The sequence below is a fragment of the Hordeum vulgare genome, chromosome 2H (genome assembly GCF_904849725.1).
Source record: "Hordeum vulgare subsp. vulgare chromosome 2H, MorexV3_pseudomolecules_assembly, whole genome shotgun sequence".
NCBI classification, from domain to species: Eukaryota; Viridiplantae; Streptophyta; class Magnoliopsida; order Poales; family Poaceae; genus Hordeum; species Hordeum vulgare.
Window position 1 is genome coordinate 407,504,127 of NC_058519.1, and position 19,656 is coordinate 407,523,782.

Here is a 19,656-nt window from a genome sequence, read left to right on the forward strand (position 1 = left end):
CCTCCGCAGGCCTCGGAGTGACACTTCTATAGGATCTATCCCTGTTCAAGTTCAGGTACACAACATCTAATAAAACCATCTACTCCTTCCTTATAAAGGTGAGGATCATCCCAGAAGTAATGTCTTAAATCAAAGAAGAATTTCTTCTTTTGCTGGTATGTGAAACTAGGTGGTATATATTTGGCAACGATATAGTTTGCATAATCAGCATACCACAGTGCACTATGTGAGGCATTGATGACATTCAGTTGCTCATCGGGAAATCTATCATCAATAGGTTGTGAGTCATCAAGAACATTCTCTAACCTAGACAAGTTATCTGCTACGGGATTATCAGCACCCTTCCTGTTGACAACGTGCAAATCAAATTCTTGTAGCAAGAGAACCCATCTGATAAGTCTAGGTTTAGCGTCCTTCTTCTCCATGAGGTACTTAATAGTAGCGTGATCAATGTGAAGAGTGACTTTGGAATCAACTCTGTAAGACCTGAACTTTTCACATGCAAACACGACTACTAAAAATTCCTTTTCCGTAGTGGCATAGTTTCTTTGGGCACTGTCTAGAGTTTTACTAGCATAGTGAATAACATTCAACTTCTTATCAACTCTTTGCTCTAGGACAGCACCAACAGCATAATCACTAGCATCACACATGATTTCAAAAGGTAAGTTCCAATCAGGTGGTTGAACAATAGGTGCGGTTATCAAGGCCTTCTTAAGTATTTTGAAGGCTTCCTCACAATCATCGTCAAAAACAAATGGAATATCCTTTTGCAAGAGATTGTTAAGAGGACTAGAAATCTTAGAGTAGTCTTTAATGAACCTTCTATAGAAACCAGCATGACCAAGGAAACTTCTTATACCTTTGATATCTATGGGGTATGGCATTTTCTCGATTGCATCAACCTTAGACTTATCGAATTCAATACCTCTTTCATAAATTTATGTCCTAAGACAATGCCTTCATTAACCATAATGTGGCACTTCTCCCAATTCAAGACAAGATTGGTGTCTTTACATCTCTACAAAACTCGATCAAGGTTGCTGAGGCAATCATCAAAGGAAGACCCATAAACGGAGAAGTCATCCATGAAAACCTCAAGAATCTTTTCACAAAAGTTAGAGAATATAGCCATCATACATCTTTGAAAGGTGGCAGGTGCATTACATAAGCCAAAAGGCATACGTCTATAAGCAAAGGTACAGAAAGGGCACGTGAAAGTGGTTTTCTCCTGGTCAGATTGTGCAACTGGTATTCGGGAGAAACCAGAATAACCGTCTAGAAAGCAGAAGTGTGTCTTTGTTTAGACAGTCTTTCTAGCATTTGGTCGATAAAAGGCAAAGGGTAATGATCTTTCCTAGTGGCTTTATTCAATTTCCTAAAATCGATCACCATCCTATAGCCAGTAATAATCCTCTGTGGGATCAATTCATCCTTATCATTAAGGACAACGGTAATGCCTCCCTTCTTAGGGATACAATGCACCAGACTCACCCAATCACTATGAGCAACATGATAGATAATACATGCTTCCATGAGCTTTAGTATTTCTTTTCTTACTACCTCTTTCATCTTAGGATTTAATCTCCGTTGATGATCAACAACTGGCTTGGAATCAGGATCAGTTTTAATCTTGTGCTGGCATAGAGTGGGACTAATGCCCTTAAGATCATCAAGAGTATATCCAATAGCAGCACGGTGCTTTCTCATAGTTTTTAGTAACTTATTTTTTTCATGCTCTGAGAGGCTAGTACTAATGATAACAAGATATATCTATTTTTCATCAAGATAAGCATACTTAAGTGTATCAGGCAACTATTTATGCTCGAACACAGGATCACCTTTTGGTGGGGGTGGATCCCCAAGCAGTTCAAGAGGCAAGTTATTCTTAAGGATAGGATATTGTTCTAAGACAACTCTATCTATCTCATCCCTTTCATCCATATGCATATCATTTTGATGCTCAAGCAAGTATTGCTCTAAGGGTTCAGTAGGAGGCATGACAATAGAAGCTAAGGCAATAGTTTCATCCTTACTAGGCAACTCCTTTTCATGAGGTTGTCTACCAAACTTGGAGAAATTGAACTCATGTGACACACCTTCAAAGCCAACAATGACAATTTGCTTCTCACAGTCAATATGAGCATTGACAGTATTGAGAAAAGGTCTGCCAAATATGATGGGACAAAAGCTATCTTGTGCAGTAGCAAGAACGAGGAAATCAGCAGCATACTTCGTTTTACCACACAAGACTTCAACATCCCTAACAATTCCCACAGGGCAGATAGTATCTCTATTGGCAAGCTGAATAGTGACATCAATAGGTTCTATCTCAACAACTGCAATCTCGTCTTTGACTTCATCATATAAGGATTGAGGTATTGCACTAACACTAGCACCCACGTCAGATAAACCATGATAACAATGATCTACTATCTTAACAGAAACACCAGGCCTATGTTTGTCTCAAGCGTGAGGTTTAGCAATTCTAGCAGCATCTTCACAGAAGTGAATATTATGTCCCTCAACATCGTCGAAAAGGAGATCTTTGATAATAGCAATGCTAGGTTCAACTCTAATTTTCTCAGGGGGAGTTGATGTTCTAATGTAGCCTCTACGTATCACAGTTGAAGCTTTAGAATGATCCTTTATCCTAACAGGGAAAGGTGGTTTCGCAATGTAAGCACTGGGAACAATAGGATCATTATAGGCAATGACTTTCTCTTCAACTAGATTGGGTTTAACTACATTGACTTCTAAAGGAGGATGATATTTAAACCACTTATCTTTGGGGAGATCAATATGAGTAGCAAATGATTTCCACAATGAAGCTACTATCTCAGAGTCAAGTCCATACTTAGCGTTAAAATCACAAAAAGTATTTGTTTCAACAAAGGATTTAACGCAATCAAACTTGAAATTATACCTGACTCCTTACCTTCTTCAAGCTCCCAATCTTCAGAGTTGCATTTAATTCTCTCCAATAAATTCTATCTGAAGTCAATATCTCTCTTCAGAAAAGAACTGGTACAAGAAGTGTCAAGCATGGTGCGATCATCATGAGAAAGCCGAGCATAGAAGTTCTGAATGATAATTTCTCTCGAGAGCTCATGATTGGGGCATGAATATAACATTGATTTAAGCCTCCCCAAGCTTGAGCGATGCTTTCTCTGTCACAAGGCCAAAAATTATAAATATAATTCTGATCACGATGTACTAAATGCATAGGATAAAACTTTTGATGAAATTCCAATTTCAACCGATTGTAGTTCCATGATCCAGTATCATCACATATCCTATACCATGTCAACGCCTTATCCTTCAAAGATAAAGGAAAGACCTTCTTCTTGACCTCATCCTCGGGCAAACCTGCAAGCTTAAATAAACCACAAACTCCATCTACATAGATTACATGCAAGTATGGATGTGATGTTCCATCTCCTGTAAAGGATTAGCCAGCAGTTTCTCAAGCATACCCGAAGGAAATTCAAAGAAAATATTTTAAGTAGGTGCAGCAGGTTGAGGAGCAACTCTTTGTGCTTCCGTTCGAGGTGAAGATACCCCGAACAAGCCCCTCAAAGGATTAGTTTCCATAGTGACAAGTGACAATAAATTTCAGCACACTATATGAATGTTAACTTACCAGGTTCCACTTACCAAAGGCGCTGCACTCCCCGGCAACGGCGCCAGAAAAGAATCTTGATGACCCACAAGTATAGGGGATCTATCGTAGTCCTTTTGATAAGTAAGAGTGTCGAACCCAACGAGGAGCAGAAGGATATGACAAGTGGTTTTCAGCAAGGTAATATCTACAAGCACTGAAATTATCGGTAACAAGTGGTTGTGTGGTGAGATGATTCGTAGCAAGCAATAAGTAACAAAAGTAGCAACGGCGCAGCAAAGTGGCCCAATCCCTTTTGTAGGAACGGACAAGCCTGGACAAAGTCTTATAGGAGGAAAAACGCTCCCGAGGACACACGGGAATTTCTGTCATGCTAGTTTCATCATGTTCATATGATTCACGTTCGTTACTTTGATAGTTTGATATGTGCGTGGACCAGCGCTTGGATACTGCCCTTACTTGGACGAATAAACTAGGGTTTAAGCTTCAGTCACTTTAGCAACCCATCATCTACTTACTACTTCCCAATGCCTTCCTCTAGGCCCAAATAATGGTGAAGTGTTATGTAGTCGATGTTCACATAACACCACTAGAGAAAAAACAACATACAACACATCAAAATATCGAACGAATACCAAATTCACATGCCTACTATTAGCATGACTTATCCCATGTCCTCAGGAACAAAAGTAACTACTCACAAAGCATAATCATATTCATGACCAGAGAGGTAATGAGTAGCATGAAGGATCTGAACATAAACTCTTCCACCAAGTAATCCAACTAGCATCAACTACAAAGAGTAATTAACACTACTAGCAACCTTACATGTACCAATCGGAGTCGCGAGACGGAGATTGGTTACAAGAGATGAACTAGGGTTTGGAGATGAGATGGTGCTGATGAAGATGTTGATGGTGACGAGTCCCCTCCGATGAGAGGAGTGTTGGTGATGACGATGGCAATGATTTCCCCCTGCGGGAGGGAAGTTTCCCCGGCAGGATCGTCCTGCCGGAGCTCTAGATTGGTTCTGCTCAAGTTCCTCCTCGTGGCGGCGGCGAATCCTCGAAAAAGCCTCCTCCTGATTTTTTTTCCGGAAGAAACCCTTCTTATAGCAAAAGGGGGAGCCAGAAGGCCAGCTGGGTGCCCACAACCCCCTAGGCGCGACCAGGGGGTGGTTGCGCCTAGCAGGCTTGTGGCCACCTGCTGGCGCCCCTCTCGCACTTCTTTTCCCCGGTATTTTTTATAAATCCCGAAAAAAATCCTCTATGATTTTTACGGTGTTTGGAGTTGCGCAGAATAGGTATCTCAACTTTGCTCCTTTTTTAGGCCAGAATTCCAGCTGCCGGCATTCTCCCTCTTCAAGTAAACCTTGCAAAATAAGAGAGAAAAGGCATAAGTATTGTACCGTGAAGTGAAATAACAGCCCAAGAAGCGATAAATATCAACATGAAAGCATTATGCAAAATGGACATATCAGTACCCTAACCTAATCGATTAGCCGTGTCCATGGTCATGGACAACTTGAGCCGAAGGAACTGAAATTATCTGGAATTCTCAACACAAATAATATTAAAGATGTGGGTATCATTGACAACTTGGGTATGAGATATGGTTGGTGGAACCATCTCATTAACAACCAACAATGTAGTAATAAAATTCTTTTAGCCCCTCTCTTGTTGTAGGAGAAAACTTTGCTTTCCGCCAAAAACTTACAGCCCCACCTGCCATATATGCATATAGTATAGATGATACTTTTTCACCTCTCTCTTTTGTGACTTGCCGGCATATTCAATATGCTGACCTACACGGATGCAACGTGTCATGTTGCAGAGTACTTTTCCGACCAGGAGTGAGGTCACGATCTACGCTCGGTGATATGCCCTGGAGTCAGTTGGACTCAACTACCTTTGAAGCTTCCGCTAGTCTTCGTTTAGTTATCTCATGAGTTGGCCTTCAGCCTCTTTATTGTAATCTTTATTGTAATAAAGTACTCGACATGAGATCCTATTAATAAAGATGTGTGATTGAACTCCCGATATATACATTGATGTACTGTGTGTGTACCAGCATGATTTTGGGATGGTACAGAAACACCAGAGACTTGTCCGTTTCAGGTCGGGTCGCTACAGATATGGTATCAGAGCACACTCTAACCATAAGACGTAACCTCTAGGATTGGAAAAGCCTTAGGAAGAAAACTATTTTCTTATATCTATAAATCTTCTATATTTCTCTTCTTCTCATTTCTGACTTCTCTTCGATCTTCCAATATTTTCTAGATGACCACCTTCATCCCAGTTAAGGTCACGGAGTTTTGCGATCCCGACGCAACAATGCCCTTCGAAAAGGAGTTGATGGAGATCACCAAGGACTTAAGGATTGCTCTGCCAACCATCACCGGAAAACCTATCATGTCTTACCCGGCATATGCACGCTACAGGATTGAGGTGCACATCCTCGAAAGAACTTTCGAGCCGCGCACAAAACCTGTGGACTTCAAGTTCATCGCACCCAGCTGGATTCTCGGAAGGGACATGGTGGTTCAATGTGCACTCAGACGTATCAACGAGGTGTACACAGGCTTTCCCATTTCATCGGACTTATTCACGGTCTCCCGGAGAGGAGCAGATAGAGAAATCATCAAGACCAAGACTAAAGACGCTCTCATGTCCTATGCCCAGACCTTGGAGACACACATTGGGACTCTAGAGCTTCGTGTAAGAAAGGACATAAAGAAGATCAAGCAACTGACGCTCCGTGAACTCGACCTTGAAGAAGAAACCCGAGAAGCCTACTACGAGCATGAACATGAGGTGAAGGACTTCCTGGAGAGGATCGAGAAGTTGAAGGCTCGCGTCGCATATCTGGAGGAAGAATTGGCCATGGGCGAAAATCTTCACCCTAAAAAAGACGTAGCCCCCTTGATCAACAACGAGGAGGACTACAAAGCAAGCTCTACCGATGGACCCACCACCATGCATTTCTGAGGAGGACACATAGACAAGTCCACCAATTTATCTTATCGTTCAACGTTTAGGCCAATGTTTAGGTTATCTCAAACTTGTATCCCCGTGTTCGAACCTTTTGAGATGATTAATGAATAAATGTGTGGTGTGGTAATTGTTTGTTGCATTTCATATGGGTAGTGTATTTTCTCTTTAGACCCTTGTTCTATGCTAATCCCATCCCTCTAAAAACACCAGATGCCTCCGAGACGTGACCCTGCCTCCAATTTCCCGTCGGAACTCACTCAGTTGATCCAACAGCAGAATACCCTGATGCAGTTGATCATTCAGAACTAGAACAATAACAACAACCATCATCCACCCCAGGCCGACAATCTCACCCGTTTTCTAAGGTTGAATCCTCCGACTTTCTCCATTAGCGTTGAGACCATTGTGGCAGATGATTGGCTCCGCAAGTTGGAGAGGGAACTAACCACTGCTGGATGTACTGAAGCTGAGAAGGTGTGCTTTGCCACACATCAACTTGAAGGCCCCGCAGCTGCATGGTGGGAGAACTACACCACCACATACCCCATTGCTGTTGTGACTTGAGAACATTTCAAGCAAGCCTTCCGCACGGCTCATGTCTCAGCTGGAGCCATGAGTATGAAGAAGCGTGAGTCTCGCAACTTATGCCAGGGAAATCGCTCTATGGCTCAGTATGTTGATGAATTAAATATTCTCGCCCGATATACACCTGGAGGTGTGGCCGATGATGCGGCCAAGAAGGAGAAGTTCATGGAAGGACTCAACGATGAGTTGACCATTCAGCTGACCATGGCCAACTTCAACAACTACCAAGAGCTAGTAGATAAGGCCCTCATCTTGGAGGGGAAACAACAGCAGATTGAGAACCGCAAACAGAAGTATGGACATGGGAATTTCAATTCTGGAGATCAGCGGAAGCCCCGTTACACCCCCTATTTAGGGAATACTGGAACAGGATCCGGTAAGTTTGGAGGACACACCCACCATAACCATCCAGTGCATAATCATGGAGGCCACAACCATGGAGGAAATTGGAACAACCGCAACGGCGACAACTTCAAGAATGGCAATGGAGGTAATGGCACTCAGCACCATCCCACTCCAGCTCAGAAGGATCTGAACCATATCGCCTGCTTCAAGTGCTAGAAGACAGAACACTATGCCACTGAATGTCCCCAGAACAAGCTGGGAAATGGAAACGGCAATGGCAACTCCGCAGCAAAGAAGCCCAATCCTTTACCCCGAGATTAGGTGAACCACATTGATGTTGAAGAGGTCTATGATCACCCCGATACGGTGGTTGGTAAGTTTTTGCTTAATTCACGTCCAGTACTGGTACTTTTTGATTCTAGTGCTACACATTCATTCATATCAAGGGTAGTTGTGGAAAATTATAGTTTACCAACTAGAACCCTCAGTAAACTGATACTTCTCCAACGTATCTATAATTTTTGATGGTTCCATCCTATTTTCTTGTCAAACTTTGGATGTTTTGTATGCCTTTTATATATTTTTTGGGACTAAGCTATTAACTCAGTGCCAAGTGCCAGTTCCTATTTTTTCCGTGTTTTTGACCCCTTTCAGAGGAGGATTTTAAACGTTGTCCAAACGGAATAAAACTTCCGAAATGATTTTTTCCGGAACAGAAGATACGCACGGGACGTGAGAACCAAGGCAGAGGCCACCAGGGGATGCCACAAGCCCCCTAGGCACGGCCAGGGGGCCGCGCCCCCTATGGCTCGTCTGCGCTACCTCTCCCGCCTATAAATTCCCGAAAAATCCAAAACTGCGAGAGAGATCCACGAAAATACTTTTCTGCCACCGCAAGCTTCTGTCTCCGCAAGATCCCATCTGGGGCACGTTCTGTTGCCCCGCCGGAGGGGGGATTCGGATACGGAGGGCTTCTTCATCAACACCATGACCTCTCCGATGATGCGTGAGTAGTTCACCATAGACCTTTGGGTCCATAGCTAGTAGCTAGATGGCTTCTTCTCTCTCTTGGATCTTCAATACAAAGTTCTCCATGATCTTCATGGAGATCTATCCGATGTAATCTTCTTTGCGGTGTGTTTGTCGAGATCCGATGAATTGTGGATTTATGATCAGATTATCTATGAATTTTATTTGAGTTTCTTCTGATCTCTTGTATGCATGATTTCATATCCTTGTAATTCTCTTCGAGTTGTGGGTTTTGTTTGGCCAACTTGATCTATGATTCTTGCAATGGGAGAAGTGCTTGGTTTTGGGTTCATACTGTGCGGTGACCTCACCGAGTGACAGAAGGGGTAGCGAGGTGCTACGTCTCAAACGTATCTATAATTTTTGATGGTTTCACCCTGTTATCTTGTCAACTTTGGATGTTTTGTTTACCTTTTATATCTTTCTTGGGACTAACTTATTAATTCAGTGCCAAGTGCCAGTTCCTGTTTTTCTGTGTTTTTGACTCTTTTCAGATCTGATTTTGGAACGGATTCCAAACGGAATAAAATCCCTGAAATAAATTTTTCCAGAACGGAAGAAGATCGGGAGGCTTGAGGGCCAAGTCAGTGGCCCCACAGGGGGCCCACAAGCCCTGTTGCTGCGGCTAGGGGGAGGCCGCGGCAACCAAGCTTGTGGCCTCCTTGGCACTCCCCTGCACTAGGTCTTTGGCCTATAAATTCCCTAAAAATCCAGAAAAAAGTAGGGCATCCACGAAAACACTTTTCCATCTCTGCAAGCTTCCGTTTCCGCGAGATATCATCTGGAGACCCTTCCCGGTGCCCTGTCGGAGGGGACTTTGGAGTTGCAGGGCTTCTACATCAACATCATCGCCTCTCCAATGACTCGTGAGTAGTCCACTTCAGACCTACGGGTTCGTAGTTAGTAGCTAGATGGCTTCTTCTCTTTCTTGGATCTTCAATACAAAGTTCTCCATGATCTTCATGGAGATCTATCCGATGTAATCCTCTTTGGCGGTGTGTTTGTCGAGATCCGATGAATTGTGGATTTGTGATCAGATTATCTATGAATTATATTTGAGTCTTTGCTGATTTCTTATATGCATGATTTGATATCCTTATAAGTCTCTCCGAGTCTTGGGTTTTGTTTGGCCAACTAGATCTATGATTCTTGCAATGGGAGAAGTGTTTGGTTTTGGGTTCATACCGTGTGGTGACCTTTCCCAGTGACAGAAGGGGCTGCAAGGCACACATCGTGTTGTTGCCATCAAGGGTAACAAGATGGGCTTTTATCGTAGATATGAGATTGTCCATCTACATCATGTCATCTTGCTTAAGGCGTTACTCTGTTCTTTTGGACTTAATACACTAGATGCATGCTGGATAGCGGTCGACGTGTTGATTAATAGTAGTAGATGCAGAAAGTATCGGTCTACTTGTTTTGGACGTGATGCCTATAGATATAATCATTGCCTTAGATAACGTCACGACTTTGCACGGTTCTATCAATTGCTCGACAGTAATTTGTTCACCCACCATCTACATGCTTTCATGAGAGAAGCCACTAGTGAACACTACGGCCCCCGGTTCTATTCACAACTATCGTTTCCACTTTCACTTTTACTTTGCTTGTTTACTTTGTTGCTTTCAGTTCTCACTTTGCAAACAATCTATAAGGGATTGACAACCCCTTCATAGCGTTGGGTGCAAGCTCTTTGTGTTTGTGCAGGTACTTGTGTCTTGACGAGATCTTCCATTGGTTCGATACCTTGGTTCTCAAAACTGAGGGAAATAATTACCGCCGCTGTGCTACATCACCCTTTCCTCTTCAAGGGAACACCAACGCAAGGATCCAAGGCCGCGGGGAGATCCTTTGCATATTTGCCAAGGAAGTACCTAAAGGCGTAGCTGTAGCAGCAGGATTCCCGGCGCCGTACCAGGGAAGGTCTGTTGTGGCAGTAGGAGAAGGATTTCGGACGCCGTTGCCGGGGAGATCAAGTCAAGAATAGTCTCTCTTCAACGTGTTGATTTCTGGCGCAAGGAGGAGAGATCAAGTCATCTATCCAAGTAGGTGCCACAAACTCATCTCTTGCATTTACCTTTTTATTCGAGTTCCCTCTCGATTTCGTCTCCCCCACTTCACATTTGCCGTTTTCATTTGCCTTTCTCCTTTGCCGTTTCCTTTTGCCTTTTTGCTGTTTTCTTTTGCCTTTTTGCCGTTTTCCTTCACCGGTTTTCTTGCTTGCTTGTTTGCTTGTTTGTTGAAGTCATCATGGCTGAAAACACCAAACTTTGCGACTTCTCGAGTACCAATAATAATGATTTTATTAGTACTCCGATTGCTCCCGCCACTAGTGCGGAATCGTATGTAATCAATGCAGCTTTGCTGAATCTTGTTATGAAAGAGCAATTCTCTGGCCTTCCTAGTGAAGATGCCGCATCCCATCTCAATACCTTTGTTGAGCTTTGCGATATGCAAAAGAAAAGAGATGTGGATAATGACGTGATTAAGTTGAAGCTTTTTCCTTTCTCGTTGCGAGATCGTGCAAAAGCTTGGTTTTCTTCTTTGCCTAAAAATAGTATCGATTCTTCGGATAAGTGCAAAGATGCTTACATATCCAAGTATTTTCCGCAAGCTAAGATTATCTCCTTACGTAACGATATCATGAATTTCAAGCAACTTGATCATGAACACGTTGCACAATCTTGGGAGTGGATGAAATTAATTATTAGAAATTGTCCCGCTCATGGCTTGAGTTTGTGGATGATTATACAAATCTTTTACTCTGGTTTAAATTTCACTTCTCGCAATATCTTGGAGTCCGCCTCAGGTGGAACGTTCATGGAAATCACGTTAGGAGACGCTACAAAACTCCTAGACAATATCATGACCAACTACACTCTGTGGCACACTGAAAGGTCACCTGCTAGCAAAAAGGTACACGCTATAGAAGAAATTAACTCGCTTAGTGCTAAGATGGACGAGTTGATGAATTTGGTTGCTAGTAGAAATGCTCCTTTCGATCCTAATGACATGCCACTATCTTCCTTGATTGAGAGTAGCAACGCTAGTTTGGACGTTAATTTTGTTGGTAGGAACAATTTTGGCAACAACAATGCTTTTAGAGGAAACAATGTTCCTAGGCCTTTTCCTAGTAACTCCTCTAACAATTATGGCAATTCCTACAACAACACTTATGGAAATCATAACAAATTACCCTCTGATTTAGAGAGTAATATCAAAGAGTTCATCAACTCTCAAAAGTTTTCAATGCGTCCATAGAGGAAAAACTACTCAAAATTGACGATTTGGCTAAGAGCGTTGATAGGATGTCTTGTGATATTGATGCTTTGAAAGTTAGATGTGCTCCTCCCAAGGTCAACTTGGATGAAACTTTAAAAGCTATGTGTGTCTCCATGAATGAGAGCAAAGAAAGAACCGCCCAAATTCGCGGTAGGCATGAATGGTTTAAAAGGGTGCGTTCTAGTGATGCAAATCACGAGGATCTTAAAGTGCTTGGTGTGAATCCTCTTGAAACTTTGTTTTCGCATGTCAAACCTATTGATGAAGGGTCTGGATATGAATCCACTTTGTTTGAAAAATGCCCCAATGATTCGGAGCCCACCTATCTTGATGATAAAGGTGTGGAGAGTGGAGTAGAGGAAATCAAAATTTTGGGTAGTAATGAAACTCCCACTTTGGATTTCAAGGAATTCAATTATGATAGTTGCTCCTTGTTTGAATGCATTTTTTTGATGCAATCCATTGCAAACTCTCCACATGATTATAGCCAAAGCAAAGCCTTTACCGCCCATATCGTAGATGCTATAATGAAATCTCTTGAAGAGAAGCTCGAATTAGAAGTCTCTATACCTAGAAAACTTCATGATGACTGGGAACCTACTATCAAAATCAAGATCAAAAACTATGAATGCAATGCTTTGTGTGATTTGGGTGCTAGTGTTTCCACGATTCCAAAGTCTTTATGTGATATTCTTGGTTTTCATGAGATTGAAGAGTGTTCTCTTAATTTGCATCTTGCGGATTCTACTGTCAAGAAACCCATAGGAAGGATCGATGATGTTCTTATTGTTGCAAATAAGAACTATGTACACGTGGATTTCATTGTACTTGACATTGGTTGCAATCCTTCATGCCCCATTATTCTTGGTAGACCTTTCCAAAGGACTATTGGTGCTATCATCGATAAGGAAGGGAATATTAGATTTCAATTTCCCCTAAACAAGGGAATGGAGCATTTTCCTAGAAAGAAAATAAGTTTGCCTTATGAATCTATGATGAGGGCTACTTATGGTTTGAGCATCAAGGATGCCTATACGTGATTCCATCACCTTATGCCTAGGTAAGGGCGTTAAACAATAACGCTTGTTGGGAGGCAACCCAACGAATCTATCCTTTTTCTTCCTGTTTTGTGTTTTCCACACTTTTATAATTCTGTTATGATTTTGTTTTTTGTGTTTCTTTTTTGCGTTTGTGCCAAGAAAAACCGTTATGATTAGTCTTGGGGATGATCGTTTGGTCATGCTGGAAAAGACAGAAACTTTCTGCTCACGAAAAGAATTTTCATTTTTTTATGAAAGAGATTTTGAGTTTATTCTTTGTGCTACTGATTTCTAAGCAAATTCTTCAGACTGTCGTAATTTTTCAGAATTTTTGAAGTACCATAAGTATACGAAGTATACAGATTGCTACAGACTGGTCTGCTGTTAACAGATTCTGTTTTTGTTGAGTTGGTTGCTTATTTTGATGAAACTATGGATAGTATCGGGGGGTATTAGCCATGGAAGATTGAAAATACAGTAAACCAACATCAACATAAGTAGAATTTAAGTTTGCTACAGTACCTAAGGAAGTGGTGGTTTGCTTTCTTATACTAATGTTATCAAGAGTTTCTGTTTAAGTTTCGTGTTGTGAAGTTTTCAAGTTTTGGGTGAAGTTCTTATGGACAAAAAGATAAAGGGTGGCAAGAGCTCAAGCTTGGGGATGCCCAAGGCATCCCAAGTTGATTCAAGGATGCCGTAAAATCCTAAGCTTGGGGATGCCCCGGGAAGGCATCCCCTCTTTCGTCTTCAATCCATCGGTAACGTTACTTGGGGCTATATTTTTATTCACCACATGTTATGTGTTTTGCTTGGAGCGTCTTGTATCGTAGGTGTCTTTTATTTTTGTTGTGTCACAATCATCCTTTCTGCACACCTATAGAGAGAGACATGCACTCACCGTGATTTTTTCGAGCTTCACTTATATCCTTTTGTTAGACAATTCAGCTCAGATGTGCTTCACTTATATCTTTTGAGCTAGTTGCTTTTGCTCTGTGTGCTTCACTTATATCTTTTAGAGCACGGAGGTGCGTGGCTTGGTAGTTGATCTATGCTATGATAGTAGTCTCAAAAGGGGTAGTTATCCAAAGGTATATGAAAACTTCCACCTTCATGTGCATTGAATAGTTAGAGAAGTTTGATTCATCTCAATTAGTTTTGAGTTGTGGTTATGGTAATATTGAAGTTATATTAGTAAGGTGTTGTGGATCTAGAAATACTTGTGTTGAAGTTAGTGATTCCCGTAGCATGCACGTATGGTGAACTGCTATGTGATGAAGTTTGAGCATGATTAGTTTATTGATTGTCATCTTTTGTGTGGCGGTCGGGACCGCGCGGTGGTTTATACCTACCAACCCTTCCCCTAGGAGTATGCGTTGAATGCTTTGTTTCGATTACTACTAAAACTTTTGCAACAAGTATATGAGTTCTTCATGACTAATGTTGAGTCCATGGTTTAGGTGCACTTTCACCTTCCACCATCACTATCTTCTTTAGTGCCATGCAACTTTCGCCGGTGCACAAAACCACCCATATAGCCTCCCTCAAAACAGCCACCATACCTACCTACTATGGCTTTTTCAAAGCTATTCTGAGATATATTCCCATACGATTACCACCATGACATGTTCCACCACTTCTACATTTCCATTGCATGATCGTAAGATAGCTAGCATGATGTTTACATTGATGTCTATGCCATGCTAGATCATTGTCACGGTACACTACCGAAGGCATTCCATATAGAGTCATCATTGCTCTAAGTTTTGAGTTGTAAGTGTGATGATCATCATTGATGGAGCATTGTCCCATGTGAGGAAATAAAAGAGGCCAAATATGCCCACCAAAAAAAAGAAAAAAAAAGAGGCCAAAGTGCCCACCAAAAAAAATGAGAGAAAAAGAGAGACGGGACAATGCTACCACCTTTCCACACTTGTGCATATTAAGCACCATGATCTTCATGATTGAGAGTCTCTCGTTTTGTCACCACCATATAGCCAGTGGGAAATTTTCATTATATAACTTGGCTTGTATATTCCAATGATAGGCTTCCTCAAAATTGCCTTAGGTCTTCGTGAGCAAGCAAGTTGGATGCACACCCACTAGTTTTCTTTAAGAGCTTTCACATACTCTTATCTCTAGTGCATCATTTGTATGGCAATCCCTACTCATTCGCGTTGATATCTATTGATGAGCATCTGCATAGCTCATTGATATGCCTAGTCAATGTGACCATCTTCTCCTTGTTTGTCTTGCAACCTCCACCACACTCCACACAACTTATAGTGCTAAAACCATGGCTCACGCTCATGTATTGCGTGAGAGTTGAAAAAGTTTGAGAAAGTAAAGGTGTGAAAACAATTACTTGGCCAATACCGAGGTTGTGCATGACTTAAATTCGTTGTGCAATGATGATAGAGCATAGCCAGACTATATGATTTTGTAGGGATAACTTTCTTTTGGCCTTGTTATTTTGAAAGTTCATGATTACCTTGCTAGTTTGCTTGAATTATTATTGTCTCCACGTGAATAGCAAACTATTGTTTTGAATCTAATGGATCTGAACATTCACGTCACATAAGAGGAGTTACAAAGGACATCTATGCTAGGTAGCATGAAAGCATCTAAAATTCATTCTTTATCACTTCCCTACTCGAGGACGAGCAGGAGTTAAGCTTGGGGATGCTTGATACGTCTCAAATGTATCTATAATTTTTGATGGTTTCACATTGTTATCTTGTCAACTTTGGATGTTTTGTTTACCTTTTATATCTTTTTTGGGACTAACTTATTAATTCAGTGCCAAGTGCCAGTTCCTGTTTTTTCTGTGTTTTTGACTCTTTTCGGATCTGATTTTGGAACGGAGTCCAAACGGAATAAAATCCCCGAATAAATTTTTCCAGAACGGAAGAAGATCGGGAGGCTTGAGGGCCAAGGCAGTGGGCCCACAGGGGGCCCACAAGCCCTGTTGCCGCGGCCACAGGGGGAGGCCGCGGCAACCAAGCTTGTGGCCCCCCTGGCACTCCCCAGCCCTATGTCTTTGGCCTATAAATTCCCTAAAAATCTAGAAAAAATCAGTGCATCCACGAAAACAGTTTTCCGCCGCCGCAAGCTTCCGTTTGCGCGAGATCTCATCTGGAGACCCTTCCCGGTGCCCTGCCGGAGGGGACTTTGGAGTTGGAGCGCTTCTACATCAACATCGTCGCCTCTCCAATGACTCGTGAGTAGTCCACTTCAGACCTACGGGTCCGTAGTTAGTAGCTAGATGGCTTCTTCTCTCTCTTGGATCTTCAATACAAAGTTCTCCATGATCTTCATGGAGATCTATCTGATGTAATCCTCTTTGGCGGTGTGTTTGTCGAGATCCGATGAATTGTGGATTTTTGATCAGATTATCTATGAATATTTGAGTCTTTTCTGATTTCTTATATGCATGATTTGATATCCTTGTAAGTCTCTCCGAGTCTTGGGTTTTATTTTGCCAACTAGATCTATGATTCTTGCAATGGGAGAAGTGCTTGGTTTTGGGTTCATACCGTGTGGTGACCTTTCCCACTGATAGAAGGGGCAATAAGGCACACATCATGTTGTTGCCATCAAGAGTAACAAGATGGGATTTTATCCTAGATATGAGATTGTCCATCTACATCATGTCATCTTGCTTAAGGCGTTACTCTGTTCTTTTGGACTTAATACACTAGATGCATGCTGGATAGCGGTCGACTTGTGGAGTAATAGTAGTAGATGCAGAAAGTATCGGTCTACTTGTTTTGGACGTGATGCCTATAGATATAATCATTGCCTTAGATAACGTCACGACTTTGCACGGTTCTATCAATTGCTCGACAGTAATTTGTTCACCCATCGTCTACTTGCTTTCATGAGAGAAGCCACTAGTGAACACTACGGCCCCCGGGTCTATTCACAACTATCGTTTCCACTTTCACTTTCACTTTGTTTGTTTACTTTGTTGCTTTCAGTTCTCACTTGGCAAACAATCTAAAAGGGATTGACAACCCCTTCATAGCGTTGGGTGCAAGCTCTTTATGTTTGTGGAGGTACTTGTGTCTTGACGAGATCTTCCATTGGTTCGATACCTTAGTTCTCGAAACTGAGGGAAATACTTACCGCCGCTATGCTACATCACCCTTTCCTCTTCAAGGGAACACCAACGCAAGGCTCCAAGGCCGCGGGGAGATCCTTTGCATATTTGCCAAGGAAGTCTCTAAAGGCGTAGCCGTAGTAGCAGGATTCCTGGCAACGTACCAGGGAAGGTCTGTTGTCGCAGTAGCACGAGGCACGCATCATGTTGTTGCCATCAAGGGTAAAAAGATGGGGTTTACATCATTCGTTTGAGTTTATCCCTCTACATCATGTCATCTTGCTTAAGGCGTTACTCTGTTCTTCATGAACTCAATACACTAGATGCATGCTGGATAGCGGTCGATGTGTGGAGTAATAGTAGTAGATGCAAAAAGTATCAGTCTACTTGTCTCGGACATGATGCCTATATGTATGATCATTGCCTTAGATATCGTCATGACTTTGCGCGGTTCTATCAATTGCTCGACAGTAATTTGTTCACCCACCGTATTATTTGCTATTTTGAGAGAAGCCTCTAGTGAACACTATGGCCCCGGGGTCTACTTCACACCACATTTTCAGCCTTACACTTTTACTTTGTTGCACTTTCCGCCTTCAGATCTCACTTTTCAATCAATATTGAAGGGATTGACAACCCCTTTATAGCGTTGGGTGCAAGCTCTTTTGTGTTTGCGCAGGTACTTTGGACTTGACCGCGATTCTCCTACTGGATTGATACCTTGGTTCTCAAACTGAGGGAAATACTTACTGCTCCTTTGCTGCATCACCCTTTCCTCTTAAGGGAAAAACCAACGCAAGCTCAAGAGGCAGCAGAAGGATTCCTGTCGCCGTAGCAGAAGGATTTCTGGCGCCGTTGCCGGGGAGGATCAAGTCAAGAACCCGTCCAAGTAAGTGTCGCAAACTCATCTATTGCATTTACTTTTTTGCCCCTCGTTTTCCTCTCCCCCACTTTTGAAAAACAAAAATTTACAAAAATATTTTCCTTTTTTCATTTGACTTTCCTTTGCTTGTGTGCTATGTGCCTTCAATAGGCTTGCATCTTCGCTTGCTAAAAATCTATTGATATGGATCCTCATCCACTTGCTAATCTCTTTAAGAGATCCAATTATGTTGGTCCATTTGCTAGGGAGTTGAGTGCACTTGATTTTCTCTATGGAGTTTTGCTTGAGATGTGTGAATCTAAAAATCGTGATGAAGAAATTTATAAAATGATTCACGAGGGCTCCTTGAATGAAAAGCATGATTGCAATGATTTCACTATAAATTCTATTAATGACCATCATGCTATAAATATGCAAAACCCTAAGCTTGGGGATGCTAGTTTTGCTAGGTGCACTACTTGTTGCAATGATCGTGATTGGGGTGATAATTTTTCTTATGATCTTGAAAATATGTTTATGCCTCATGATGAATATGATATTTGCAATAATATTGAAAGTGGGTTTGGAGAAGTCATGACTTTAGTTGATGATAATCCCACTATTTTTGAAGAGCGTCAACTTTGCATGCATGTGGATCATGAAAATAATATCCTTTGTGATAGCTATATTGTTGGATTTGATTATGATCACACATGTAATTGCTATGAGAGAGGAAAATATGGTGGTAGAAACTTCCATGTTACCAAATTACCTCTCGTTATGTTGAGATTGCTATTGTCTCTTTCTTCTTCCTTGCATTTGGTAACTATTGGTTGTCTTGCCAATTTGTTCTCCTATAAAATGCCTATGCATAGTAAGTATGTTAGACTTAGATTTGATTTACACATGCTTTATGATGCTCTCGTTGTGCTTCCATTCTTGTCTTTTGTGTGAGCATCATTGATTTATCAATGCCTAGCTAAGGGCGTTAAACAATAGCGCTTGTTGGGAGGCAACCCAATGAATTTATCTTTTTCTTTCTGTTTTGTTGCGTCCACACCATCATAATTCTGTTATGACTGTGTTTTTTGTGTTTGAGCCAAGCAAAACCATTATGACTAGTTTTGGTGATGGTTGTTTGATCCTGCTGGAAAAAGACAGAAACTTTTCGCTCACGAAATTATTTTCCATTTTTATTCAGAAAGAGCTTTTGAGTTGATTCTTTTTTATTCTGGTTGATATGCCTTTTGCCCAGGCTGTCGTAATTTTTCAGAATTTGTGAGCTACCAGAAGTATATGAAGTATACAGATTGCTACAGACTGGTCTGTTTTTGACAGATTCTGTTTTTGTTTAGTTGGTTGCTTTTTTTGATGAAACTATGGATAGTATCGGGGGGTACTAGCCATGGAAAAGTGAGAATAAAGTAATCTAACACCAATATAAATGGAAATCAAGATTGCTACAGTACCTAAAGAGGTGGTAGTTTGTTTTCTTGTGCTAATGATATCACGAGTTTCTGTTTAAGTTTTGTGTTGTGAAGTTTTCATGTTTTGGGTGATGTTCTCATGGACAAAGGGATAAAGAGTGGAAAGATATCAAGCTTGGGGATGCCCAAGGAATCCCAAGCCAAATTCAAGGACACCAAAAAGCCTAAGCCTGGGGATGCCTTCCTGGGGCATCCCCTCTTTTGTCTTCAATCCATCGGTAACATTACTTGGAGCTATATTTTTATTCACCACATGATATGTGTTTTGCTTGGAGCGTCTTGTATCGTAGTAGTCTTTTCTTTTTGTCG